This window comes from Phaenicophaeus curvirostris, chromosome Z (assembly GCF_032191515.1).
Source record: "Phaenicophaeus curvirostris isolate KB17595 chromosome Z, BPBGC_Pcur_1.0, whole genome shotgun sequence".
Taxonomy (NCBI): domain Eukaryota; kingdom Metazoa; phylum Chordata; class Aves; order Cuculiformes; family Cuculidae; genus Phaenicophaeus; species Phaenicophaeus curvirostris.
Window position 1 is genome coordinate 44,343,380 of NC_091431.1, and position 27,310 is coordinate 44,370,689.

General features: G+C 37.8%; 1 long non-coding RNA gene across 1 annotated transcript in view; it reads left to right on the forward strand.

Moving 5' to 3' along the window:
• LOC138733563 (uncharacterized) overlaps positions 1-27,310 on the forward strand; it is a 521,426-nt gene that overhangs the window by 400,351 nt on the left and 93,765 nt on the right. Inside the window, exon 4 of the long non-coding RNA XR_011339424.1 lies at positions 14,112-14,155. This is a non-coding gene — a long non-coding RNA (uncharacterized lncRNA). The remainder of the gene's footprint in view (positions 1-14,111; positions 14,156-27,310) is intronic.

A 27,310-nucleotide genomic window follows, 5' to 3' on the forward strand; every position in this document is an offset into this window, starting at 1 on the left:
GCCAAAATTTTCTTTCATCCTCCCTAAATGCACAGCACAGTGTAGGCTGTAAAACTGGCTTGCATTCTTGAGTCTACTTGCAGCTACACAAGTGTGATACGCAGCAGTATTTTCCTTTGATTTATCTTGAGACAAAATTGAATGTTAATTTGTTGTAGGTTTTAATAGAGAGTTCATTAGAGCAATGATTTGGAGCTCTCATCCCATTACAAAGTTTTGCATCCCATTACTATTCAGGATGAGAGCACAGACACTTGAGCACAGGAAGGAGGGATCACACACACTCAAGTCTGGAGGGGAAGGGAGCACAAAAAAGGAACAGCAAATTGACCATCTTCCTGCAATTGTCATAAAGGGGGATAACTAGTCTGATAGAAACCTCTTTCTCTTTTGCCTAAGAGTTTCACCTCTGAGTGAAGCAGAGGAGCAAAATTTGCAGGCTGCAGGATAAAATGCTTAAGAATTCCAAACTCACACACACTTGATACAATCACACAATGAAGCCAATATGCCAGTCCCCAATTGGCCAGTACAGACACATTGGAGAGTTGGAGTTGCTGAAGCAGGCAGAGTCAGAATAAGAGTTGTTACCAGAAGTGCTGAGCCTCTGCCCTTGGAGAGCTCTTGGGCCAGCAGACTTCCTGCTGGAAGGTCCTCAGCTGCCTGGCCAATTGTTAACTTGGCTCTAGAAAGGCTGCTGTCGAGTGGCCTTTCTCTCTCAGACTGAGGCTCTTCCTTCTGCCTGGGACTCACAAATCCCTCTTCACGGGCCAGGTAAGGTCAGGTGGTCTTTGGATAGGCCTCACTCATCCCTCCTCCATCACCCTGGACAACTACAGTCATGCAGCAGTTCATGAAGCAGCACAGATAGCAGTGATCTAGAACAGTACATCCCCGACAGCACTGGCCAGATATGCACTGATCAAAGTTTGAGTTTGGGTACCAGAATGTTTTTACGCTTCTCTGATGCTTTCAGATTTCTGAACAGTTGTTGGTAAACCTGGAGATTCAGCTGCTGAAGGAGGAAAGAAAGTTGCCACTGCTGAGATACCTGGGTATTGGCCACCTTCATGAATCCTTTGCTGAACACCCAAATCAGTCATGGTCATGGAAAGCATAGGTCAAATGCAGTAAGAGAAATAATGTACTCTCCTTATCAATGAAAAGTGGCAGTTAGTATGAATAGTTCAAACCTCATGAAATGGATTCCTGGATTACAGTATCGTGCCCCAGGGAGAATCATTGCAACTGAAGTGTTCCATTACATTAGCAGTGCGAATGTATATCCAGAACTAATTCCAGGAACTCCACATATAGCTTATAGATTATGAAACCACTAATCATCAGGTTTTTGTTTCTGAGATCATATAAATCAGGATCATAACAGACTTGATTTCCACTAATGAAGTCCCAAATCATTGGATATTAGTCTGTTTTCAGTTAGGAGTCTGTAGTTTTCTTTTAGAGGGTATTTTCAGCCTTTACTCTGGATGCATGGTGGATGCTGGAAATTACTCAACAGCATTTGAATGTCTATGCATGTGAACATAGATCTTGGTCATCAGTGTTTGGAAGCTGAGCTTTAAAATTCATTGGCTTCAATAATAGATTCTAGACTCTAGCTTCACTGAGTCATCGAAAATAGGTGGCAGGGGTGGTAAGTTCTGCAGCTGAGCACTAGACAGGTGGTCCCCAGAGCAAAGGAAACCCAGGAGGGAAACAGGGGCAGGTGGTTTCTGAATCCTGGAAGCAGTAGCTCTTACGAGGAAGGATGATGCAGCTGGGGCATTCTTGGAAGCATCCATGGGAGATATAAATGGCCCCTAGGGAGTGCAAGCAACCAGAAGCACAGAAGAACAGATGTAGTCAAACAGGGCGTGGTGCATCAGAAGAGTATGAGGAGATGGTCTGAAGAGACTTTGCAGGTGGGGTAGGCAGGCAAGGGCTTGGAGGGAAGGTGTGTGGGCAGAGTGATGGACCTCAGCCAGAAGTACCTGGGAACCATGGGGTCCACTTGACAGAGAATTAAGGCCTCTCCAAGCTCTGCACCAGCTGTGACTGATGCAGCCTCCCAGACGGAATCCCAGTGGGTGCATGCTACCACTCAGATGCTGGATTGCAGGGTGTGCAGCCCTCTTTCACTAGTATTGGACACCAGTGGAGAATTCACATACAGGATTGCTCAGGTGGAGGAACTCCTTTGCTTGGTGAAAGAACTCAGGGAGGTGGTGAGCAGGCTGAAGACCATCAGGGAATGCGAAAGGGAGACTGGCAACTGGAACAACACTCTATGCTCCGTGTCTCAGACCCAACAGGCTGGCATGACTCCTGTGACAGAGGACTCCCCATCCTCCTTCCATTCAGCCGAACAGAGAAATTTAGGAGGTAGAGGAGAATGGCAGCAGGTTCCTGCCCAGCACAACAGGCGTGTCCACTATGTGTCAACCTCAGCCTCAAAGGTTCCTTTGCATGATAGATATGAAGTTCTGCAAGTGGAACTGAACCTTAATGAGGATGATCTGACAGCTTGGAAACATTCCCAAGTTTAGGACACCCTAAGCTATCTATCAGAACAACTTCTGTTGAGAAGAGCAGACAGGTCACTGTCATAAAGGACTCCCTTTTGAAGGGAACAGAAGGCCCAGTCTGCAGACAAGACCCATTCCACAGGGAAATCTGCTGCCTGCCTGGGTCCTTTGTTAGGTATATGGAAAGAAAGATTCCAGCTCTGGTGAAGCCCACAGATTATTATCCGTTACAGATTTTCGCAGAAGGCAGTATTGAAACCCCAACAAGAAACCTAAGGGCAATTAAGAGGGACTTCAGGGCTTTGGGATGAATGGTGGAAGGATCAGGTGCACATATAGTGTTCTTCTCTGTCATTCCTATTACAGGGAAGGATGATGGAAGGAATAGGAAAAGCAAGGAAATAAAAACCTGGTGCAAGAAGCAAAACTTTGGTTTTTTGACCATGGGACAGCCTGCACAACTTGAGGCTTGATGACAAATGATGGAGTACACCTCTCCTAAGGGAGCAAAAGGATGCTTACAAAGAAGTGATCTGGGCTCATCAATAGAGGTTTAAACTAGATGTAAAGGGAGAGGGGGACAAAAGAAGTCTTGTTAGAAAAAATCCTAGGAACAGCACTCCACTGTCTGAGGAATAGTATGCTGGCACAGACCTTTGCTCTTCTACCTAACAGTACTAGGGAAAAAGCAGTCCAAGTGGCTGCAAAAAAATGCAAAGGTTATTGATGGGTTAGAAACAACAATTAGTAGTCATTTGAGAATTAAGATTATTCCCCTCAGGAGTGTGGCAGGACAAAATCTCAACTGAACTGCATCTACACCAATGCACGCAGCCTTGTCATCAAACAGAAGGAACTAGAAGTAATTGTACGGCAAGACAGTGCATAACTGGAGTGCTGTCATTTTGGGGTATAAATTCTTCAATCAGGATAAGCAAGGAAGGAAAGGAAGTTAGGTAACCCCAACATAAGAGAGTGTTTTGACTGCTTTGAGTTCAGTGCTGGTGATGATATAGGTGAGTGTCTATGGGTAAAAATCATCAGAATGCCCAATAAGGCAAATATCATGGCAGTCTGCTACAGACCGCCCAGCCAGGAAGAAGAGACTGACAAGAAATTCTACAAGTAACTGGGAGAAGTCTCATAATCGTTAGCCCTCATTCTTGTGGAGAACTTCAACTTACCACATGCCTGCTGGAAGTATAATACAGCAGAGAGGAAACAGTCTAGGAGGCTCCTGGAGTGTGTGGAAAACAACTTCTTGACACAAATGCTGAGTCAGCTGACTAGGGGAGGTGCCTCGCTGAAGCTGCTCTTTGTGAACAGAGAAGGCTCTGTGTGAGATGTGACAACTGGAGGATGCCTGGGGCAAACCAATCATAAGATGATAGCATTCTCAGTTCCAGGAGAAGTAAGGAGGGGGGTAGTAGAATGGCCACCTTGGACTTCCAGAGGGCAGACTTTGCACTGTTTTGAAAGCTGGTTGATAAATTTCTATTTATTTTCCCACTATCCCCTTTTTAAAGCATTGTGAGACCTATCCATACTGCAGAATGAGTTCCATATATCCTATCCAAAACATTCAGAAATGCAGTTTGGAGTACTGTGATATTACAACATCAAGACTGCTGCAAGAACAAAGAGTTTTGTTTTGTGATATTTCTGTTCTCATTGTTCTGAGATTGTCATGAAGATGGATTCTATACAGTTTCCTGCTTTATTTTTGCAGCCTTTGTTATGACTATGGTCTGATTTTGTGCCAACCTTTGTCATTAGAATGAGAATCAGAATACATTATCGAAACTAAAATGTACTAAGCATTAAATTTCCATGATAGCTTATTCTTCTGACAAAGAGATCACTGGGAAAGAATGGCACAAAATTAATCAATTATAGCAACAGTCTCATGATTGTAATAAGAATAGAAAGTGGCACTACATTTTATATAACATTTACATAACTGAGGAAGGTTTTATAATTAATAAATTCATATTTGGAAATCACCCTTTTTTCCTGGAAAATCAGAACAGTTGTAATTTGACTAATGGCTATAGATAGTGAGCATAGTCAGAGATAAAAACTTATAAATTCTGCTTATTTTCTAGTCCTAGCAAACCAAATCAACTCAAGCAGTGGCAACTTTAAAACAAAATTCTGAGAAACATAAAAACACTGAACAATAGGCGGAAGAAACCTCCATTGAAGACTTGTCCTATTTGCAAACTGAAAGGCAGTTGGTGTGGAGGTTTGAAGTTTGGGTACTTTTCTCAATACCTTGCATTTAGCACTTGCCAAAGACAAAATACACAAGATGGAATAGCTGATTTGAATTAGGTCAGCCTGCTTTTGACATCATTGTATTATTGCTTATAAATGTATGCATTTACAGATGATTTTGAACTGGTGATTTGAATGATCATAGAATCATAGAATTGTTTGGATTGGAAGTGACATTAAACATTCTCTAATTCCAAGGCCACTGCCATGGGCAGCAACATCTCCTACTAGACCTATTCAGCCTGGCCTTGAGCACTTCCAGGGGCAGGAAATTCCACAATTTCCCGGGGAAACCTGTTCCAGTGTCTCACTACCCACACTGTAAAGAGTTTCTTCCTAATGTCTAGTCTAAAACTTCCCTCTTCCAATTTAAAGCCATTTCCCATCATCCTATCACTACATGCCCTTCTAAAAACTCACTCCCCAGCTTTCTTGTAGGCCCGCTTCAGGTATTGGAAGACTGCTATAAGGTCACCCTTCTCTTCTCCAGGTTGAAAAACCCCAGCTCTCTCAGCCTGCCCTCATAACAGAGATGTTCTAGCCCCTTGATCATCTTCGTGGCCCTCTTCTGCACCCATTCCAATAGTTCCATAACCTTAAGTTGGGTATTCCAGACTGGACATGATACTCAGGTGGGATCTCATGAGAGCAGAGCAGAAGGGAAGAATCACCTCCCTTGACCTGGTGGCCGTGCTTCATTTGATGTAGCCCAGGATACAATTAACCTTTTGGGCTGTGAGCACAAATTGCGGGCTCATGTCAAGCTTCCCATCAATCAGCATCCCCAAGTGCTTTTCCACAGGGCTGCCCTCAATCATGCTGCCCTCCATCCTGTAATGAAACTGCCATTTGCACTGACCCAGGTGTAGGACGTTGCACTTGGACTTGTTGAACCTCATGATGCTCACACAGGCCCACTTCTCCAGCTTATACAGGTCCCTCTGGATGACATCCCATTCTTCTGGCGTGGCAACTGCACCACTCAGCTTAGTATCATCTGCAAACTTGCTGAGAGTGCACTCCACTTTGCCACCTATATAATAGATGAAAATATTAAGCAGTATTGGTCCAAGCAGAGACTTCTGAGAGATACCTCCAGTAGAGGTGAGTACTCTTTAATACCTTCATAAATAACCTGGATGTAGGACTTGAGGTTTTACTAACCAAGTTGGCTAATTACATGAAATGGGAGAGAGTTGTTGACACTCTTGAGGGCAAAGAGTCCCTGGAGTGGGATCTGGACAAATTGGAGAGCTGGGCAATCATCAGTCATGTGAAGTATAACAAGGAAAAGTGCCAGATTTTGCACCTGGATCATGGTAACCCTGGATATACATAGAGACTGAGGAGACAAAAGGCTGGAGAGCAGCCCAGCAGAAAGGGATCTGAGGGTTCTGGTTGACAACAAGTTGAGCATGAGCCAACAGTGTGCCCTGGCAGCCATTGAGGGCCAACATTGTCCTGGGGTGCATTAAGCACAGCATGGCTAACTTGTCGAGGGAGGTGATTGTTCTGCTCTACTCCGTGCTGGTGTTGTCCCACCTCAAGTACTATGTGCAGTTTTGAGTGACACTGTATAAGAAGTTATTAAACACTTGAGAGTGTCCAGAGGAGGGTCACAAAGTTCACATGGGGAGGCTCACATGGAAGCTCACATGGGGAGGAGGAAGAGCAGGCATTGATCTTTTCTCTCTGGTGACGAATGACAGTACATGAAAGGATGACAGGAGCATGTGCCACAGGATGTTTCTGTTAGATATTAAGACAAGGTTCTTCACCCAGAGGTTTGGTGAGCACTGGAAAAGGCTCTTCAGAGAAGCAGAAGTGGCACTGAGCCTGACAATATTTCAGAAGCATTTGGTGCGAATGTTGGGGTTGTCATATGCAGTGATAGGAGTTGGACTCAATGATCCTTGTGGGTCCCTTTCAACTCAGGTCATTCTACAATTCTATAAGTAAATATAAGGACAAACTTACTTTTTACACTATGCTTTCTCCAGTATTTCAATATCTTTACAATTGATGCAGGTGAGTATCTCCTTCATCTCTTCTCTCTAAGCACTGTTCCATAAATTCCTAAGACCCTTCTCCTGGTTAGGGATATTGCTTCATACCAACACATAGCAATGACAATCACGCTTCCACACTTTTGCAGATAAAGGAGGGGAAAAAAGAAAGGACTCAAAGGAGAAAGGTGGAGAAGATACTGTGAATTCCTTACCTACTGCTTACTTCTGTGGACAGAAACTCTGACTTTCAGAGTCTCTCTTCATCTTTGTGTTATATAGGACATCTAAGCCACTTTAACATTTCCTGAGCAATTCTATCTTCTCTCAGCATTTAATTTTTCTGTTACAGATTGCAGTTTAAAAGTCACAATGTAGCTAATTGAAAACCCTGTTATAAGGCTTATCTCATTAAATACTGAAGTACAAGCACCTCCTGAGTGAAATGCAGCAGCTGTTATACAGTGAAAAGCAATACTGCACAAGAGCTCAGGACAGTGAATGAGAACATTGCATCTAATTGAAACTGCAGGAGAATTGTTAGTAGACAGAATGCAATTATCCATACTGGAAAGTGTCCAAAATACTGGGGTTAACATAGATACTTCTTCCTCACTTTGTAATGTTGGAGGGAAAACAGACTGTTACTTTGCTACATTAATGTGTAAATGATTACAATTTGTGACACTAAGATGTAAATCATTAGAATTCGACTTATTTGTTGCAAACTAAAAGTAGTTCTCTTTGGAAGAAAGTCTGCTGCATTATAGAATCAGAATAAAGCTAACTCAGCAGGAAGTGACATCAATTTACCTTCTTCAGCACAGCAGTCCTTTTGGGTCTCAAAACTTTCGTTCTGCATGAACCCTGAACTCAAAGACAGTGTGCTGGCTCAGAAATACATCTTTTAAAGAATTATTTTACAGAATGATGTCGTCACATGAAAAGCAAGATTTGGTAAGAAGGTACATTTACTTGCAGGATACTTGCTGCTATTGCATGGTGGTGGTGGGTTATTTTGGCAGCTCTTTCATCCTCTTGCCATTTTCTCATATCACCACTTATATGCTTGCTGAAGCAAGGTTTTTGATCAGTTCTTTACTGCATGGTCCTTCAAGTCAAAAAGTTTCTTAACAGAATTTCTTTTTTAATTCATTAACATAAAGAGTTACCTTTGTCTCATCTGCAAAGGATTTCCTATCCTCTGTATATGCTGTGTCAAACAATACAAACTTTCTTTCCCACTGATATTACTGGTATGTAAAGATTCATTCAGGTTGAGAAAAAGCATCCCTTGAAAGTTATCACCTTCAATCTTCAGTTATGTGGGAAGGAAAAAATTTGCAGCCAAGAGATACGGTAGAATAATTCTATTTCTTTTAGGGGACTGATACTGCTGCCTTTGAAATAATTCTTCAGAAGGAAATAACGCTAGATGTAGAAACTCACAAGGTAACTCTGCAGAGGAAAAAGCTTTTTAATGTGTTCTGTGTTGCCAGAATAATTACAAGTAGAGTTTGAACTAATTGATGAGATTGTTTCTGTCAAGTTATTAGGGGTTCAAAGGTCTGAAGTGATGCTATGAAGGTGACTCAGTCACTGTAGCAGAAGTTAACATTGAGTTTGTCATAGTGAAAGACAGAGGACAAATAACATAGTTTGAAATTTGTTTAGTGGGTGAACAGTGATCTTCAAGCATGTTGAGCACACTTTTGTGAGAAAAATATGCAGCTGGTTTACATAAAGGAAAAAAATAAAATAAACCTAATAGAGAAAAAATAATAAAGTAGATGCATAAACATTGGTATGATAGCTGTAGAAATGTTCTTCCTTTAGCCTTGTGTTGCATCATGCACAGAAAATATTTTTTTTCTCATAAAAAGAAATCAAAGACAGATAATAAGTTTTCATCCATGTAATGGAAGTGTTGTGATATGTTAGCGTCTGTGTTGCAGGCTGATAATATGCTATAATTACCATTTTATGACTTACAGGTGCAATTCAGCTGCCAGAACTAATACAGACCACTTACCCCTACCCTTATCAGAGGTTCTGATGCTTTATTATGAACTAGCATGAATCAGTCTGGGCATAATTCTGATACTGCTGTCACTGCACATTAATATAACTACTCTCTTTGGCAGTAATAGAGTCCTGCAAAGACTTCGAAAGAATAATGTTAAGACGTGCTTTTATGAGTGTGATGTAATGTGTATGTGATGAAGACATATTACATTTATTAGCTCATTATCATAGAATCATAGAATCATAGAATAACCAGGTTGGAAGAGACGCACCAGATCATCGAGTCCAACCATTAAGAATATATCATCTGTATAAGTGCAGAATAGGAGACAAGTAACACAACCATGCAGTAAATTTCAAATTTTCTTTAAGAATAACTGTTCCAGAGTTTAAATGTTCACTGTTGCTTAAATTTTCTTCCTCCTTATGGTTAAGAAGCTCTTTTACACACTGTGAGGAAAAAAAAGCCAAACAAACTCAGTGATTTTGGCCAAGCTTGCATGCTGCAGTCAGTTTACTCACCTCTGGACTATCAAATTTGAGGCCTATATGTTCCAGTTGATACTGAAACAGCAAAACTTTATTAAATTTCTGGAAAATTCTACTCATTAGGCCAGTGAATGAAAGCACTAATAACTTTCTTATGGACCTGACAATAATGGAAAATGTTTGAATTAGACATTTAATGATTGTTCTGTGTTTCTGAGGCAGAAGAAAAGGAATTAAAGCAGTCCTTGGAGTTAAAGTCATGACTATCATAAAACAAAGATAGTATATGCAGCTTGTGTTACTTGTTTATTTTATACTATATTATGAATATATTTGATTATATTTTTCCTCTGCTGTGAATCAATAACACATTTATGGACTTACGTCTTGAAGAATATTTTTCTATTTATTTTCATCATGCAGGTGTTTATATAAGCTGTGCGTTTTATCTGTTGATAACTCTTCATTCTCCATTTGTAGAGAGTTTTCGGTACACAAAACAAATCTTTAGTTTACTGTCCCTGTTCTGAACCCTCTTGCTTTCCTAATGTGTATATTTAACTATAATTGCCAAGAAGTTATGAGGAATTAGCTATTCCCTAGATAGCTGTCCTTTGTAAAAATGATCCTTGAAGGCAATAAACAAACTAAAATACTGCACATTTTCTTCAAATCATAGAATTATACAATGTTTTGGGTTGGAAGGGACCATCTAATTCCAGCCTCCCTTTCAATGGGCAGGGAGTTGGCCCCACCCATTTTCTTGGCTTGAAATTCCTCATAAATGAATATGAGGCAAATATTAATATATTAAAAATCAAATAAAAATACTTTAAGCCTTTTGACAGTAATGGAGTGTATTTTCATGAGAGTTTTAATTTTGATAGTTTTTTTTTTTCCTTTCCATTTCATCACTGTTTGCCTCGGGTAGTAAATATTTCATGCTACTGACTGACACTTCACAGCTAGCTCAAGTAAGTATATAACACTCAGATCTAGTTTAAAGGACTCCAGCTACAACTTTATTAAGAAATACCATTCCAAATATAGAGCTAATATTTACTTTGTGACTGTAAGTCCATGGAAGCAATATTCACACACATCATCAGAACTGCAATAGCTGACACTATCAGACTCCTATCAATCCTAGTCCCAAAAGAAGGATCAGATGCTCTTGATTAAAACGCCTTCATAATAAATCTCAGAATAACTGCTGATATCATTAACAGCTGTCTAGTCATGGCAATATTTCTTTAATTTTGAACTCTGAGATAAGGCTTGTAGACTGCATTTTCAGAGGAATTAGCATGCTTCATAAAGCACCTAACACCTAACCTACACAGATGTTTTTAGAAATCACATTGATGAGAGTTAGCTGATTAAGTATTTTGGTAAATCTATATCTATCTTTAAGGTACCGAAATACCTTCCAAATATCTTCAGGCTAAGGCATTTCTAATGACACAACAAAGAAAAGTTATAAGACAAACACAGAAAAAAAAATTGCCTGGGGACAGCAATATACTGTCCATAATAGTTTTTTCCTTTTCTACATAAAATGTGCCATGGACATTGGATGAGAAAGGAAGAGGGCTTGGATTTTGGAGCATGGCAAGTGTTCTATTCAAGGACAATATTTTTTTCTTATGGCAAATACACTGATCATCCAAAATACTGATAGTTCTTTGAAGAACAGATCTGTGATATTATTTTCTGGTTCCACACATCATGAAAGCAGCAGAAGTATGAAGTAGCTAGCTCACAGTTTAATTCTTGATCAGAAGAAGTGGGTGAGGAGATTATTTTGTGATCAGCTATGAAGTGGGTGGATAGCCCTCCTCAGCTTTTATTCACAAAGCTCCCCGAAAGTCAGGTAAGAGAGTCTGAAATCCATCAGTCAGAGGTTACAATAAAACTTTTGAAAACAATGTAAAAAGTTAAGCTATTTTTGCCCATTGGAAGAGGCTGTATTCATGTAGAGTTTAATTTGTTTGTTCAAATACGTATTATCTTAAAGTATTCTTTGGACTTGTATGAGTGAATCGTGTCATTTTATCATTTCAGTGTGAAATATTTTAATTTCTGTGCTTAATTCATCATTGTAACATATCCACTTCAGTGATCTTGTTTTCAATTGATACTAATGTAAATAAGGTAAAATGGAATTACTTCAAAATGGCCAAATATTACACAGATCACTTGCTTTCTGCTAAGAAGCTTGTTTGTTCTCTTAAGTGATCAATAAAAATTCAAAACACATCTTTGATCTCTGCTTAGGTTCAGTACATAGCTTTTATTTGTGGTTCTTGTCACCCTTCTTGGGACTAATTCTTTATTTCTGGAATTCTTATAAATAGTAATCCTCTGAGTAAAACATAATTTAGCTTCAGGTCTAGGAAAACACACATAGGGGAGAGGAGGGTGAACAGTTATTGGGAGCCAGTTACTAAGTTATCTTAAATGACTATTGTCCAATACCTATGATTTTAAGTTATAAAGGAACCCAGCAGAAGAGCTAGTATTTTGAAGAATGGATTAGAAAGGATGGCAGAAGGGAGCAACTGTTTCATGAGGAAACATGTCTCCTAGTCACCAAACTACCGTCACATTTTTGAGGTGCCGCCCTAACACGTGACTAGTTTGCCTGTTTTTCACAGTGTTTGGTGCTCTACTGCATATTTATTATCCCAAGAATGACATCCTGAAGTTGTCAGACATCAAAAAAATGAAGGTATTTACTGTGTGAAAGAAACTCTTGCTTTCTTTTAATTTGTTTTGGGTTTGTTTGGGTTTCTTGGTGGTTTTTTTCCTAGGATTTGGTGAATTAGACACTTTGAAATAGTCCTATGTGCTTTCCCTAATGCTTACAGATTCTTAACTTAAAGGAAGTTAGTGGGTTATTGAATCTAAAGAATTCAGTAGCCTCTCCTTTCGCTTCAGAGATATGGTGCCCTTTCTAAACTCAGTTAAAGCATACTTGCGGGATATGATGTACTCTCTGTATAGATATTGATCAGTAAATCTTGTAACGTTTCTACGAATCTGACAAGTCACAAGATCAGTAACTGCTCTTAAAGGTGAGCTGTAGAATGTTTTTACAGTGTCTAGATTATTCAGTTAGGTTCAAAAGAAGGAGGAAAGTAATAATATACATCAAGGTCACTGCTAATTACAGCTTCAACCTTGCAAAATTTAAAAGTGTGAATAATTCACAGGAGTGTAATTCAGCTTCTGAAGTAAATGAATGTAAAGCCTAACAAGTGTGAACACAGACTGAAATAAATGTGTGTGTTCTGAGCCCTTGGTTAGATCTAGTTATCTTTTGTTTGGTTGGTTGGTTGGTTGCTTGCTTGCTTGCTTGTATTTTTCAGCAGTTTTCTGCTTTTTCTTCTTTTTTTGGCAGAGGAACTGGAATCATCAATAACTGTTGAGGCCAACAGCTACTTCTTTAGAGCAGTGATAAGATGTGTAGTCAGTCATATCATATCATGAATTGACAATATGTTATTTCTGGTGTAAATTCCGATTGCTTCTATCTGTCTTCTGCCAACTTGCCCATAATCCCAACAGTATATTTGAAAAATCTTGATCCTAATCAGTTTCAAGTATTCATTATTTATACAGTCACATTGCTTAAGAAAATGTCTCCCTCTGTCCTCATGAAGTAAAATGTTCTTCCTAGAAACAATCAAACTTATACTGATTAGAACACCTATGATCCAGCAGTCCTAATTATTGCAGCACCAAACAGAAGATCTTTGCATTGATATGGTAGATTTCAGCCTCGTACTAATATCTATTGTTATTCTTAGATCTTTCACACTCTTAAGAACCTTGAGTTTTTCTGAATAGAAGCATTTGGTACAGTGTGTAGCTAGGTTTCATGCTAAAGGTACACATATAACCATACCAGCAGAAAAAGTGATAGGGAATATTAATGGGTAGAACATTTGAACATTTCCTTCTTCAATGCACAAGTATCTTAAGATATGCATATTAGAAATTATAGTATAAGAATAACATTTGATCAAATCACTTGTGAACAAAGTGCCAATTCTTGGGAAAAAACAGATTAAGCTTTCATCCTTTATTATGAAATATTGCAGAGTTCTGCAACAGCGTATCTTTTTTCTCTATCTGAATGGTTCTATTGCAAAAGTGTCAAGGACTCAGATGTAGTAGCACTGAACACTGATAACCTCCCCTGGTTATTATTATCTAATTATTATTATTTGAGCCTTACTTTTCCTAAAATAAACACACAAAAACCCAGGATATTTTGTAATGTTTAATGGAATATTTTATGCAGCCTCGCATTCAGTGCATTTTATTAGAGTTAATCTTTAAATGTCATTAAAATCTGTAAACCAATTCAAACCTGAAAAAAACTCTTTAAGAACTATAACAGTATGTATTTGGAAATGGTGACCCGTGGTACAAATGTTGAATTCTGCATAATTTTAGACATCTATTTTTGGAACATGCAATTATGAAAATTGCAATTAAATATGTTCTCTGATATCATTTGAAATTCCTAATACTTGTAAGAAAATTTGGAAATGTCAGATAAGTATAAAATAGGAAAGAAGTAACTGCAGAAGAGCATTTCCACTTTTATTGCTAATTATTCTTTTTTTTAGGTATATATCAGGTATTACAATATTTAAGAGTCATAATTCTGACTGTTCCTATCAACAAACATAAATCTATGCACGCCTAAGACTGTGGTATTTGAAAATAATTGTTAGTATCAGCAGTATCAAATGCTTTCTTTTTTTTTTTTTAGGTCTCTGTCCTGAGACCCAACAACAGGATGTGCCTTGGGGAAGAGTAAGTTAATAGATTCCTTATACTTGATACTTTTTCATTATAATAATAACTGCTTACTGTATCTGGAGTTTCAATGAAATGAATCTGTTATTCAAGAATTTTTAAAATAGTATGTCACTCCCTATTTACCAAATTCTACACTATTTTTCAGACTTGACCTTGATTTCAACGGGAGCTTTGCATAAGTAACATTCTTTTGAGTACATTGAATTTAAACATGAGCAGTTCTATTAAATTAGTATTACATATTTGAGCAGATATGTTTCTCATGATCTCTGAAAATTTTACAGACAGAGAAACATGCTAGGTGGTTTTGTTCACTCAGGTAATTTTCCTCTTTTAAAGAAACCCTAGGGAAGATGAGATTTCTTATAAAACCACAAAGATACAAAGAAAGCGGTAAAGTACATTTACCAGTGTCTTTTCACTGATGTACCTCTTCCATATGTAAATACCATATGGAAAATTACTTCTATGTGTTTAGCTACCTATTAACCATGGACTTTTTCCTCTGTCTCTGCCTGAAATATCTTTCTTCTCTGTAAAAAAAAAAAAAATCAACAAAAAAAACCAAAACCCAAAAAACCACACAAGGCTAATATACAATTTCTGTCTCTCACATAGTGTACTTGATGAGCTTTAAGAAGCACTTTTCACCTGCATGCTTTTTATTTTATTCATTAATCCCAATAACTGAAAGTTCAAATGCCAGTGACTCAATAACATAGCTTGAGCAGAAATGAACAATATCTGTTAACTGCTTGATATTGAGGGAATGACTAGCAGCGAAGTCTTTGCTATGTCAAGTGTCTGCTGAGTCAAGAAGTTGTCATGCTTTTTTCAAAAGCAAAATTAGTGCAGTGTAAGTAATATTGATTTCCAAGTGGTATGATGTTACGTTACAATGCCCACTGCTAGTCCTTATTTCTATTTGTTAAAGGTACCACAAAGTATGCTTGAGTGGAGAAAGTAAAGTTGCAATAATCCTACAGTTATAAAAGACAATATGAACCCATCTGGAATTTCGCTTTAGTTTTGATGAGTTTAGGACTTGGATTTTAGACCAAATATTAACCCCATTCTGTAAAGAAAAAAGTTCTTTAGCCAGGAAATAAATCTACACACACACAACAGAAAAAAAAAAAAAAAAAGATGCGGTGAGTTAAAGGTAGGAGCGATACTGAGAGTACATCATCTGTGCCTGGCTGCTAGGAGAATATTTCATTTCTCCTTTCCTCAAACATAAAAGCAATTTTCTACAGCCATTGGAACCACTTGAGGTATTATATGTTCAATTCATTTCAATTGTTACAGTTCTGTTCCGTCAACATAGTGGTATTACTTTTCATCATCTCACTGCTTGAATATAAGTCTCTATTACCTCAATTAATGAGTTTTATTTTTTTGCCTTCCTTTGATGTGTTTTGTGAGAATTTACTATTCTTCCAGTAACATTTGCAGGGCATTCTAAAAGACATTTTGCATAAAACCCTCAGTTTTGGAACTATGCCTCTTTAAGGCCTACCAAGAAATTGGTATTGTACTTGATTCACAAGTGTCATTTTGTTCTGAACATATTCTTTAATATTCATCATTGTATCCTGATGGTGCCTCAAGATATTTTCACTAGACAAGCAGAGATATAGTTCTAAGCAGAGGAAGAAGTGAAAATTAAGTCTTCTTTCTTTAAAGGTATTATGTTGCTTATTCAAAAGCAGAGTCCAAAACACATATTTATAACCTCAATGGATAACTGATCTTTCCCTAAATTAAGATATTTTCAGATAGAAGTCTCTGTGGATGCAGTTTACTTCATTAGGTTGCGAGTAACACTATCAAGATTTTTCTGGCAAATTAGGAGAAAGGGACTGTGAAGAAGAAAGAATGAGAGTTAAGTCCTAAACCCAGGATTTTGACCAAAATACAGTAGAATATTTGTACCATGCTATCTCTAATTGATTTCAGATATATGCTACAGTTCTATATTCTGTGAATCTAGATTCACAGAATAGAATCAGAGAATCATTTAAGTTGGAAAAGGCCTTTAAGATCATCAACTTCAACCATAAACTTAGCACTGCCAAGCCCACCACTAAACCATGTCCCTGAGCACCATGTCTACAGGTCTTTTAAATGTGACTCAACTACTTGCCTGAGTAGCCTCTTCCAATGCTTGTTAACCCTAATGTAAACCTCCCTGGAATATCCTGAGGCCATTTTCTCTTGCCCTATCACTTATTACCTGGGAGAACAGACTGTGACCCACACCTCACTGTAAATTTCTTTCATGTAGTTGTAGGGAGAGATAGGATCTTCTCTGAGCCTTCTTTTCTCCAGGCTAAGCAATCCCAGTTCCCTCAGCTGCTCCTCAGTAAGACTTGTTCTCTAGATCCTTCATCACCTTCACTGTTCTTCTTTGGATATGTCTTAGCACCTCAATACCCTTCTTGAAGTGAGGAGCCCAAAACTGATCATGGTATTCAATGTGCAGTCTCACTAGTGTGTACAAAAGGGTAATAGCTTCCCTAGTCCTGTTGGACACACCATTTCTGATACAAGCCAGGATGCTTTTGGCTTTCTTGACCATGTGGGCACACTACATGCTTGTATTCAGCTGGCTGTTGACCAACACCCCCAAGCCCTTTTCAGCTGGAGGCTTTCAGGACACTCTACCCCAGCATGGGATAGCATGGGATTGTTATGAACCAAGTGCAGGACCTGGCCCACAACCTTGTTGAATTTCATGCAACTGACCTTGATCCATTGATCCAGCCTGTCCAGATCCCTCTGTGGAGCCTTTTACCTCTTCTGCAGAGCAGATGAATATTCCCACAACCCAATTTGTTATCATCTGTGAACTTGCATTCACCACTTTTTCGGCCTGGCTATCCAGCCAGTTTTTAACCTGGCAAAGAGTATACCCATTCAAGCCACGAACAGCCGGTTTCTCCAGGACAATACTGTGGGAAACAGTGTCAAAGGCTTTACTGTAGTCCAAGCAAATAGCATCCACAGCCATTCTCTCATCCTGTTGTAGAAGGAGATCTGGTTATTTGAGCAGGACTTGCTTTTCATAAACTCGTGCTGACTGGGCCCGGTCACCTGATTGTCCTGTATGTGCTGCAAGATGGCACTCAAGATGATCTGGTCCGTAACCTTCCCCAGCAAGCTGACAGGACTGCAGTTCCTTGGATTCCCCTTCTAGCCCCTCCTGTAGAGAGGCTTTCTAACCTCTACTCAACTGGGACCTTCCTGGTTAGCCACAGGTAATTGCTGATAAATACGAGAAAGTGGCTTGCTGATCACTTTTTCCAGACCCCTCAGTACCCTTAGGTGCATTTCATCTGACCCCACGGACTTCTCTATATCTAAGTGATATTGAAGGTCACTAATTGTTTCCCCTTGCATTATAAGGGCTTTTTTTTTTTCTCCACATCTCTGTCTTTGAGGTCAGGGGGCTGCATACGCTCAGAACAACTGGTCTTGCCATTAAAAACTGAGGCAAAGAAGATATTGAGCAGTTCATACTTTTTCTTCAACATTTGTTACTGTTTTTCCTCCCACATCCAATAAGGATTTCCTTCAGATTATCCTTTTCCTTAGGATTATCTTTCAGGATTTCCTTCTTAAGTAATGTCCAGCTTTTTTGGACTCCTTTGATCTTCAGGATTGTCTCCCAAAGGACTCTGTCAACTATGTTCCTAACATAGTTGAGTTTGTGAATTTTTCAGTTCTGTCTGTTTCTCTGCATACAGCAAATTTTTTTTCTAGTACTTCATTAATTAATTTCTGGGTTCTTTTATTATTTTATATATTATGTGTACCTTAATAAAATAGGCTTTGTTAATATTTCTAATCCTTTTTAATTACTACAGCAAAATTAGTAGATATTAGTGCTATTTACAAGTGAAAAAAAAAAAAGATGAGTTCCATTTTAACTATGTAAAAAACTGAATTATTTAGTAAAGTACAACTACATCCCACTCAGTATCACAGGAAGAAAAAAAAAGACATAGGTATAAACTAAGGAAAATATCATAGTCTCATAAAATGAATACACGGTATATTCCTCCAATAAGAGTAACCAAAAAAACTTATCCAAAAAAGTCTACATCTATGTTTTTGTGTATGAATCACTTCTTTTTCTCCTGGAGTACTCAAGTGACTATAAAACCAAAAAAGATAATACATTATTTCTATTATGTCTTGGAAGATACTGAAAACCTAGAAATATTTTCCTTTTAGTTACTGCAACACAAAAATGTTAATTTTATTATAATAGCAAAAGACAGGTTTGTTAGTCTTTCAAAGACAAATTCAAAGACAAATTCAAAGACAAATTCAAAGTTGATATGATCTACACAAGCACACAGGATAACCTCACTTTTTTTTTCTACACCAAATAGGGGAAGACAACTGAAATAAAACCAACAAAAGTATAGTCAAGTCAGTTACATTTTGTGGAAAGAAAAAGTAAACCTGCCATAGGGGAGATCTTAACTGACAGATGCAAACCAGGCATCTGGAATAGATAAAAATAATATTTCCAGCTTCAGGACGGGAACTTCCCTCTCAGAAAAGCCCAAACAAAAGATCTTCTCTGTATTAACCAAACGACAGTAGTTCCTAATTACTTTGTAATGTATGGCAGGCAACTCAGCACAACATTTTATTATTGTAGTACTTTTGTGAACACCATACGTTTAGAAGGCTGTAGGCAGTTACCGTTGCTTCAGAATATGAGGTTTTCTAACCACAACAATGACAAAGCGTTTCCTACATAGCTTCCTTTTCTATATGAACTGCTAGTGTCCATGTAAAAATCCCAGTCAGATGTCCTATTAGGAAATTATTAATTCACAACATATGCCATTTCATCAGGAAAGTTACGCGTGTAATTTAGGAGGGAAACTAGCTCAAGAATACCTTCTAAAATTTCCAGGACATTTGCTACTAAATTCATTATACAGATTCACATGTTTCTGCTGTGTAAAATGCTTATTTTGAGCTATATGTGTTTTGGTTGATTTTTATCAGATTTTTTTCATTTTAGTGTTCCTTAAAAAAAAAAGAAACTCTATGAATATTATGCTTGAAACAATAATCAGGTAAGATTCATTTGGTAGAATTATCAGTGGATAATTGTAGACAAACAGAATGTGGTATTTTGCCTCTGCCAAAGTGATAAGTATTTTATATTATGCGATATAAACAAAAATATTATTGCACTGCAATGCAGAATTTTGTCTACATAATCTGATATTGTTGATCAGGCAGCCAAATCAGTTTTTTTTCTTTTCCAGGCTATGTGTTTCTATATGTTTACTCATAAAATATTTCTAAATAGATTGTTTTCCCAGGCCTGTATTGCTAATGAAGAATTTTCTCAAATACTTAAATCTTTGCGTGATTTGAAACTTGACCCCAATGATCCCTCTGCTTTATAATTATGATGGCAGGAAGTTCAATATTTCTGCTCAAACAAAAAGGCTAGTAGATATATTTACCAAAGGCCTTATAATGTTTGCAGTTGACTTTGCAGAAGACAACATTTATAAAATCCTTACAGTGTCTGGCAGGTGCCATGCGTTCTCCTGGGGATTAGTTTTATTCAGATATTGTCTTTCATTTGAACTTCAAAGCCTCTTTTTTTTTTTCAGAGTAGGTTTAGTAGTAGTTCTTGGAGTTTAAAACCTTTTTATTTATGTTATTATGATATCATGAATTTAGTTTTAAGAGGGGGGGAAAGAAAAGGGAAAAGGTGTAGATTTAGTATGAATCACTCAAAGCGCTAAAAAGCATGACCTGTACCATTCCTAGCCTTCCTTTTTTTTTTCCGTTTTTACTGTGGAAAACAAAGGCAGGTAGTAGTTTTCCAGCAGTTCCATCTTTCAGCATCTAATTCCACAAAGACCTTACTGCACTATAAGTAGATAAAAGTTTATGTTTAGTAAGACATAGTGTTAGCAACATAAATCAGCTAAAAATTCAATTTTGAAAATGAAAAAAAAATCTCAAAAAGAAAGACTTAACTGATTTTTCTTCTGTAAAGGCCTAAAAGTAGGTGAAAACTATGGAATTAATCTTTCTTGATTTTAAATTCCTAGCACATGTAAATTTGAGAACAACAGAAGGAACTCAGACTCTAAACAAAAATGGTACTCAGAAAGAGGGTCATTATAAAGTTACTTATAGACTTTCTTTCTTTTGTTGTTTTTAATATTTAGAGAATGTATTTAATTCCATAGTATACTTTGAAGTATGCTTAATGTAAAATTAAAATGGAAAAAAATCTTCAAAATATCATTAACAGAGTTCAGGCTACCCAACATACCTACTGCTTTGAAAACCAGGACTATATATAATTTCTTTTTAGAACTGATACGTACTTCTTTCCTAGTTGCTAATAGGAAAGGATCCTAAGGATCTTCCTTCCATCTTCTCTGGTTTACCACAACCCTTTTGGGGGCTGAATGAAAAGAAGTTCAGCAAAGGTCTTACAGTTGTTTTTCTGGAATAGAAAGTATCTCCGCAGACCTCAACCCCTCTTACAGATGAACGAAAGTTTGTCCACCTTGTGCTTGTTTTCCTTTTACTCTAGAAATGCTTCGGAAACAAATCGTAGGTTCTTTCAGCAAGGTTTTTGCGTATTCTCTGCTGAACCATATGCTGCAGTCCATTAATTTTTGACATCTCTGACCAATTTCAATTTTAGATGAGCTTTTGCTTTTGTAAGTGTATCTCTGCATGTCCTGAAAATGCCCTTGTAGCTTTCAATTCCTATCTGTCCATTTTTCCAACTCTTGTATGCTTCTCACAGAATCACAGAATAACCAGATTGGAAGAGACCCACCGGATCATCAAGTCCAACCGTTCCTATCAAACACTAAACCATATCCCTCAGCACCTCGTCCACCCGTGCCTTAAACACCTCCAGGGAAGGTGACTCAACCACCTCCCTGGGCAGCCTGTTCCACTGCACAATGACCCTTTCTGTAAACAATTTTTTCCTAATGTCTAGCCTAAACCTCCCCTGGCGGAGCTTGAGGCCATTCCCTCTTGTCCTGTCCCCTGTCACTTGGGAGAAGAGGCCAGCACCCTCCTCTCTACAACGTCCTTTCAGGTAGTTGTAGAGAGCAATGAGGTCACCCCTCAGCCGCCTCTTCTCCAGGCTAAACAACCCCAGCTCTCTCAGTCGCTCCTCATAAGGCCTGTTCTCCAGCCCCTTCACCAGCTTTGTTGCTCTTCTCTGGACTCGCTCCAGAGCCTCAACATCCTTCTTATGGTGAGGGGCCCAGAACTGAACACAGTATTTGAGGAGCGGTCTCACCAGTGCCGAGTACAGAGGGAGAATAACCTCCCTGGACCTGCTGGTCACACCGTTTCTGATACAAGCCAAGATGCCATTGGCCAAGATGCCATTCTCTTTTAGTTTTGAGCAGATTCGGAAGCTTGCAGCTAAGCCAAGGAGGGTTTGTTTTCTCCTCCTACTTCCCTTACTTTTAGGGGGTATGAACTGTTATTGTGTTTCCAGGAGAGGGTTCCTGAAAAATTCCCAGGACTCTGTAGCTCCTTTATCCTCTGAACTTGTGAAATAAGAGAAGAACAACAAATCTGAGAAGGACTGCAAAAGTGTGAAGGAACTTGTACTCTCAGATTCTGACACAGAGGAATGTGTATTTAGTCTGAGTAACAGAGTCTTAATCAACACTTCACGATGTGCATTTCATATCTTGTTCATTGCAAAATGTGCAACCTAGCAATGTATTGTTTGTAGGTATATAAAGTATGTTATGTGACCAAGATTTTTAAAAATCTTAGATAAACTGCTAGGCAAAAAATGGACAGTTTTCCCACATGATACCTTAAAACAAAAACCAAACCAACAAAAAAATCCCCCACACCCTGCCTCCCCACCAAAAAAGAAAAGATTACTAAAAAGAAAGATACTGTTATTTAATATTTTATTAAGTAATCTAAAACTTTTTTATATCTTCATTAAGTGGGTTGATATTTCAGATGCTTTCTTCCAAAAGCAAAGTGGAGTGGTCTTTTCCACTTTGAATTTTTAATACCTTAAAAAAATATTAATTAACAAACTTTCTGAAGATATAATTACTAAGCGATCACTAAGCACAGCAACTTCTTACCAATATAAAGGATAATTTTAAAATAAAATATTTTCTAATTTAAAATGTTTTGCATAGCTTTCTCCAAAACCAAATCTGAAAGATTAGCTAGAAAATATAGAATAAAAACATTTGTTTGTTTTAGATTTTTCTTAATGTAAATAAATTTTCCTAATGTGAACAAATACCAGAGTTTGTAACCTGATTGATAGTATTTCATACACTTGTATTCAAAGACTGCATTTTATCATTTATTATTTATTATTTATTTATTATTTATTATTAATCAGATTATTATTATCAATAATATACATCTGGTATTACTTTGTCTCACAGTAAAGACTTCCAGTATATCTCTCCTCTCAGAGAGCTGTGGTTTCAGAAGAAAGAAGGGAAATTAAAAACCCTTAACTGAAAACAGAAACCTTCTTCACTATCTCAGTAGTAGATCCTGATTTCATTGAAAAATAGTGTATTCTTAACATAAAAGCACTTTTTGCTTGTCATGAAATGCTTTGTTTTTCTTTTTAAGTTTCCATTTAACTTGTGTGAATCATGGCTTATCATTCTGACTACATTGGTGTAATGATACATGATGACGTCCCTGAATTTTAGAGGGTTGTACTAGCACCCAGCTCACCCAAAAGAACTTTTTACTGTCAACAAGGACAAGGTGGAGCTCTTTGACAGTAAGAAAGAGAGAAAGAATGAACTAAGGCCAGATGAAAAGGTACATATTTTGATTTTTTTTCTATCAACTACATTTCTATCCTACATTTAAGGAATAAACTGTTATTGTACTGTATCCTGTACAAATCTAGAAGAAAAGCAGTAACTCCTAATTTGGATTGGTCATGACATGAAACAGAAATTTAAGGACTAACTCAGGACCACAGTATAAAGCAAACGTAGTTTTGCAGTTCATTCTGTACTATAAAAGCCCACATGAAATGGAGTTTATTACAGTATTGGCTTACTGCTTTTATGGTCTACAGAAGCTTAACAGACTTTGAAGACATAAATGAGAGAGTTTTTGCCTAGGAATTCTCTTGAAAGTATAGAAATAAGAGATGATGTAATGAAATGGGAACATCTGAACCTCTTCCTTGCAGATATTTCTAATGGAATGGAAGATTTGCTTGAATTTGGCTATACATTTTTCTCTAAGTCAAAGAGTTTCCCCATTTTTGGCACCAATTTAAAGTCTAAGTTCCTCGTGGAATGTATGTTTGCTTTTGATCTATTCAATAAAGGACAATAGTGAAAGGGACTGAGTAGAAGAGAATCCATATTTTATTTATATCTCTTACCTTTGCTATGTAACCTTACATTGGTGAGAGAATTCAAAGAGAAAGATATCCACTACAATGCATAGTCTTTGTGGTCATTTTGCTGCATGCATTATTTATGTTAACCAATCATCTCCTGCATGAAAACTTTTCAGATGCATTTTCAAAGAGTAATTTTACAGAGTCTGGAGAATTTCTCTTATCAGTCATAACAGAAATCTTTTCAAAGGATACTGTGCAATTAAGCATGAACTCCCTGCCTGAGCAGCAATCCTAAATCAAACTCTGTTTCCAGGTGTTTCTCATAACTGTTTAGAATATTTCCAAGCATACCCCTTATTTCACTGATATGTCTGGAGTTTCCTGGATTTCACTTTCTTTTTTTTTTATTTTTCTTTTAATGATAGCTAGTTATGTAAAATGTCCTCTTTACAGGTGGCTATGCTAAAAACACTGACAGACTTCAGGTGTCCAAACTTGAGACAGGGACAAATACAGAGACAAATTAGGAATGACCAAATAGGTCTTTTGCCCACTTATTTCAGCATGCAAATTAGAGCAAATTAGAGGGGTTTACAGGGTTGTTGGTTTTTTTTTTCCTGAAGATTTGTGTGGTATAACAGCAACCCATTAACATGAAATTTACTCTTTCTTACTCATTTTCTTATTTAGCCCTTTGAATTTAAATGAAAAAATATGCATAAAATTTATAACAAAAAGAAAATAATTTCCAGAGACCCAAGCTAAAATGGGGGGAAAAGGAGGAAGAAGGGGAAGTGCAAGTGGACTTCTATTAAATTGCTCACTCGAATATTAACTGCCCCCAGTGAACATTTCTGAACTTTAATGTTTTACTTCTCTTTAAATTGGATGTATTTCCAAGTATAAATTGAAGAAATGTAAAGTAGAGCAATTTACTTAGTAAGTGGGAAAAAACAAACTTTTTTCCAGAACTTTACAAATTTTAACAATCTGTAATTGTTTTGTGATAACCAGTTCATGCTAAAGTAGGTTCACCTAGAGCACGTTGCACAGAATTGTTTCCAGACAGGTTTTGTATATCTCCACAGATGAAGATTCTGCAACATCTCTGGGCAGCCAGTTCCAGTGCTCCATCACCATTACAGTAAAGAAGTTTATCTTCATGTTCAGGGGGAACTTTCTGTGTTCCCTTTGCCCCTTATCCTGTCACTGTACACCAGTGAAATTCTCATCTGCTTGACACCCCCGCCCTTTAGATATCTATAAGCATTGGTAATATCCCCTCTCAGTCTTCTCCTCTCCAGCCTGAACAGATCCACGCTTCTGAGCCTTTTCTCATAAGTGAGTTTCTCCAGGCCCCTGAATGTCTTTGTGGCCCTCCACTGGACAGTCTCCAACGGTTCCTTGTCTTTCTTGAGCTGGGGAGCCCACAGCTGCTCCTCACTAGGGCAGAGTCAAGAGGGAAGATAACTTCTCCCCACCTGCTGGCCACACACTTCTTAATGCACTCCAGGGTACCACTGGGTCTCTTGGCCACATTGCTGGCTCATGATTAACTTTTTGTCCAGCAGAACTCTCAGCTCCCACTTCACAGGGCTTCATTCTAGCAGGTCAATTCCTAATCTGTACTGGTGCAAGGTGCTGTTCCTTCCTAGATACAGAACTCTGCCCTTGACTTTATTGAACTTCATTAGGTTCCTCTCCATCCAGCTCTCTAGCTTATCTAGTTCTGCTGAATGGCAGCATAGACTTTGGTGCATCAGCCATTCCTCACAATTCTGCATTATCAGCAAACCTGTGGACAGTACAATCTGGATATAAATATTGACTTAAAAGGTGTATGTTTGGTTCTTAAATATAATGCTGATATACAATAGTTCCTTAAAATTGTTCTAAGATTTCTTATTTCATCATATGTAGTGTTTTATCACTATGATGCTGAACTGCTTTGTCCTCTTTCTTAAGTTACGTGCAGGGAACACTGAAAAAATCAGAGTAAGTTGTTCTCTTAGGAAATATATATCATACAAAGTGCTGCTAGCATTTGAAACAATTGTCTGTAGTTTGGATTTCACCCCATACTAAACTATTTAGAACTTCTGTTACTCTTAATTTGAACAGATTCTAAATAACATACTTCATGTGAGGTGATGTATTTTGCATTTTTTTCCTTAGTTTTTTAACACATGTTTGGAAGTAGAAATTGCACTTCTTTAGTCTCTGGTGTTTGTTACTAGTTTACACTCATACAGGACAAAATGTTGTAGTGGAGAGACACCCAGCCTAACTCTCAGTGTCTTAGTTGGGGTTATAGAACAAGGTGGAAGTTGAGGGAAACATGAGCTTGCTATGGACTTGCTTTTAAGCATACTTTCAGAATTCATCTTGGTTTAGGTAATTTCATTTTCACTGTTTTCCAAACCTTTTACCCCAGTTTTCTTGTAGGACGCCTAGTCAAAATGGATAGGTAAACAGTTCAGGAACTAAAACCCTAATACTACTGACAAAGAAAGCATACAGGAGCCCTGTTTCTCCATCAGTCACAGTTTGAGGATCAAAGCCACTGTAATACAAAAGCACTTTCTGCAAACACACAGATGTAGCCACGTACAAACTAAGAGGAGACATAGCTCTGATCAGCCTTTGCTTCCTCCTTGGAGTGCGCCGCAGTTCTAAAACTCTCTGGAAGAAGCTGAGGATGGCCAATTTCCCAAAGATCATTTTCATGTCAAAGCAGTGATTTACTTCCTGTTTGTCATTAGTCAGGAACAGTAAACTACAAAGATTTAATCCTCCTAGACTCTTTTCTTTCAGTTGTACATGTAAACATTTATACTGGCATGGAGGCAATACTTCAGACTAAAAGGTACACACTTGCTCACTAAAGGAGAAGGAAGAAGTTTTTACTGAATAGACATAGTTTGTTAAGAGTCAAGAATAGCAGATTTTTAATGGTCAGAAAAATTAATATTTGTTTGAGTTATGCATGCTGGAAGACTACTAAGATTATTTCCTGCATAAGTTGGAATTAGTCATGTTTTGGGAACTGTCTGAAACCCCAGTTCTTCAGCACTTCCTTCAGTCTGTCCTAAGGGTGCATGCAAACACATACACATTTATTACATGGGCTGGTTTAGCAAAAGTGTTTTGGGAGGGAAAAATTGTTAACCAACGTTTTTTTTCACTGGTGTTAGCCTGGAGAGCATACTGGCACACAGTAAAATAGTGAAGAAGGCATTTTTGAAAGCTGAAGTCTCCCAGAAGGGCTTTGATCCTGCCATATGTGTACATTTTTAATTCATCTGATGTTTATTTCTGCTTCTTGTCACATCCTTTAATGCTAGTGGCAGGGCAGCAGTCATTCTTTCTTTCTAGTTAATTTATCTGGTTAGCACTTATATGTAAGCTATAATCCAAATAATCACTAGTATTGAAATGTATGATGCAGCGTGTGGTCAGTTTTGACATATATTCAGCTACTATCATAATGGGCTGATATCTTTTTTGTTTGTCCTCAAATCCAACTGATCTTACAACATAAATTTGCCCTTGTCTATTGAGACATTTCTGTGATGCAGCATCTTCCATCTATGTGGCAAGTATATTTCCCTCCAGAAAAGATATTTTGACACCAAAACCATGTCAAAAATCTGATAATTCTAATTTTTTATGATATGTTGAGATATATATTTCCTAAATCACATAGAAAGATGAGCATAAGTAGGTTATTCCTGTACCAGGTAACTACTATAATA